This window comes from Xyrauchen texanus, chromosome 12 (assembly GCF_025860055.1).
Source record: "Xyrauchen texanus isolate HMW12.3.18 chromosome 12, RBS_HiC_50CHRs, whole genome shotgun sequence".
Lineage (NCBI taxonomy): Eukaryota > Metazoa > Chordata > Actinopteri > Cypriniformes > Catostomidae > Xyrauchen > Xyrauchen texanus.
The window spans coordinates 11,594,411-11,597,753 of NC_068287.1; the positions used below are offsets into that span (position 1 = coordinate 11,594,411).

General features: G+C 40.8%; 1 pseudogene; it reads right to left on the bottom strand.

Moving 5' to 3' along the window:
- Positions 1-316: 316 nt before the first annotated feature.
- Positions 317-1,675, bottom strand: LOC127652284 (craniofacial development protein 2-like; annotated as a pseudogene).
- Positions 1,676-3,343: the final 1,668 nt, after the last annotated feature.

Consider the following 3,343-nt stretch of genomic DNA (forward strand, 5'->3'; position numbering starts at 1 on the left):
CAGTAGGTTCTGCATTCCTTCTTCAGTGCCCGCTATTAAGGTAGTGTCGTCCGCATACCGTAAATTGTTCAAGTTTCGGCCTCCAATTTTGATCCCTTATTTGACCTCGTCCAGTCCGGCTTTTATTAAGATTGTTTCAGCGTACAATTTGAACAAGAACGGTGACAGGATGCAGCCTTGTCTGACAAGCTTTGTTTTTTGACAAAAGCTTAATGGCAGCAATGACTTCTTCCTTCAATATGTCTGGTTCTTGCTTGTATACAGGGGGTGATTCTTCTTCAGTTGCTACATCATTCTTGTAGAGATCTTCTATATATTATTTCCATTGGCTTTTGATTTGTTCTGGCTCGTTTAGTATATTCCCGTTTTTGTCTTTCAGCATGCCCATCGTTGGCTGAAAATTCCTTTGGATCTGCTTGAGCTTCTTGTAGGTTGCTCTAGATCTTCCTTTCGTATGTTCATCTTCAATTTCTTTGCACATAGTTTGGTAAAATGCTTCCTTATCCTTTCTAATAGCTCTTTTCAGCATTTTGCTGATATCGTCTGCTGCCAGTTTGTTGCCTGTAGCTTTGGCTTGTCTACTTTCTTCAATAATTTTCAGCGTTCCTTCCGATATCCATGGTTGAGTTGTCTTTTTCTTCACATGCAGTGTTGTTTTCATTTCTGCTACAATCGTGGTCTTTATTTCAGTCCATAACTCTTCTGGCTCTTTACCTTCTGTGTTCAATACAGCAAATCGATTGTGAAGATTCTTCCAAAATGCTTCTGATATGTTGGCAAAGTCAAGTTTCGGCTCAGTCTTTTCCTTGAGTTTTTTCCATAATTTGATTTTCATCTTGCACGATAGAAGTTCATGATCGGTTCCGCAATCCGCACCCGGTTTCGTTTTTGTTGACATTATCTACGACCTCCATCGTTGACAGACGCACATGTAATTGATCTGGTTCTTGTACATGCCATTCAGTGATGTCCATGGTAAAGCCGTCTTTTGTGGTGCTGATAAAAGGTGTTCGTGATCAGAAGTTGATTTGTAGTGCAAAACTCAACTTGGCGATCGCCGTCTTTGTTTCTATCTCCGAGTCCAAAATTTCCAACAGTTTGCCGTGTTTCCTTGTTTGCCGTGTCCCACTTTTGCTTTGAAATCACCCATGATGATGAGCATGTCCTGACTCGGTGTTCGGTCGACTTCGTCTTGGACTTGGTTGTAGAACTGATCAACATCTTCCTCTTCTGCATCGGTTGTTGGTGCGTAAACTTGAACGACTGTGATATTTACTGGCGATCCTTGAAGGCGTATCGAAATCACTTGGTCGCTGATCGCATTGTATTTGAGCACGGTGTTGGCTAGCCTTTTGTTAAGAATAAATGCCACACCATTTTTTCGGTGTATTTCATTGCCATCATAGTATACCCAGTGTTCGTTGGATCGAAAATATCCTGATTGAGTCCACTTTAGTTCACTTATACCGAGTAGGTCCATCTTCTCGCTTTCCATTTCGGCTTTGACAATATCGAGTTTTCCTTGATTCATTGTTCTGACATTCCATGTTCCAAATTTGATATCATCTCTGCAGCTTCTGATCTTCTCTTTCGGTCGAGCAACATCAGCTTCAGAACTACCTTGCGGCTTTGATCCTGATGCGTCATAGGCATCGACCATACTAAAGTTGACCATCGGCTCTTCCCCAGTAGCTTTTTGAGTGCCTTCCAACCTAGGGGCGCATCTTCCAGCACTATATCTAAATTCGCTTGTTGTGTTCTCTATCAAATTTTTCTTGGTAAAAAGCTCTGAAGTAGATTGCCGGGCCTTTCTTCTGTGCAGTAATGCAGCGCCCGTGAAAACGCTGCGCTGAATCAACGTTATTGCCGTTGTCAATCTAAATTGATCATCTGCCGTCAACGTGCAACACCCTGCTTCCGACGTTGTGCTGTATCCTTAGTCTGGCACCTCAGTCAAGACCTGTCCGCTTTGGGAGGCCCTTCTGGCAGAATACACTGCCGACGTCATAGCTCTTAACATCACAGATGCACACAAGCCCCGCCGGCGTGACAAGCAAATGACGAGGTATATATCTTTAATCTATATATATATATATATATATATATATATATATATATATATATATATATATATATATATATATAGATATAGATATAGATTTTTTTTCTTTTTTATAACTGCCTTGCATGCAATAAGTAATATTATATTTTTTTGTGCCACAAATCACTGCTGTACCATTTAAGCACACAATGCTCTCTTTAAGTTCACATCAATGTTTTTCAATGGGGGATTTCTTGCTTATAAATTTTTATCAGTTTTCAGTGTACTTCTTCCAGTAGCTAATTCATCAACCAGTTTTTTTCTTTGCATTCTGTATTCTTTATCTCTAATCTGCTGTTAGACTGAGGTCAATTCAATATGCACTAATGTTTATAATAAAATGGATCATTTCAACCCTGAATTATGATTGGATGAGCCTCATTCTGTGTCGTTGTTAAAAGACTATAAATGAACACCTGTAATAGCACATTATTTTAAAGCGTAAATGGCTGAATTATTAACATTATTATTAAGAATACATTGAACTGCTTATTTAAAATGTGTGTCTTTCATCATAGTTGAAATGACGCATATAAGTATACAAAACATGAAAAGTGCTGTATCCTAGCAAGAAAGGCAACACAATGGGCATACTTGTGCATATATAAAAGCAGGACGAGTACTATGTTAAGTAAGACTGTATACACAGTGGCAGATGGTTACTATTTCTTATACAACATGAGTGAATAGTGAAGAAGTGATATTTTGTGTGTAATAACAGTAATCCTGATCAGCTCCCTCGACAAACACACGCACATGCTGCCTGCCCCTCTGCTTGTGTTTACTAAGAAGGCGTAGGTGATGTGTAGGAACAATGACGAGTGTGAATGTTGTGGTAGGCAAAGATCCATGGGGATAAACACTGACACAATGGCTCAGGCCACAGGCAGGGTGCTCTTCCCTCCAAGCCTGCCTGACCTGTTGTTTCAGGACCAGGATGTGTGCCTGTCCTTGCCAGCCCCACATGCGTGTGTGGCCCTCAGGGGTCAGTGTGGCCCCGCTGAGCGCTTTGGAAACAGGATGTATACCTAGGGCTTGCATGAGGACAAAGAGCCAAAAAACACTATCTCTCTCTTACCGTCAATGCAGGTTCATACAAGTAAAATGTAGGAACAGTTTGCAATATTACTGTGAAGCAGGTGTGGGGGTTAGGCTCTGTGTCAGTCATGAGGTGAATAGAGGTCATTATATTACTGAGGGTTTGCGTTTATAATAGAAGATGCCTTGGCTGAACCCCAGCCT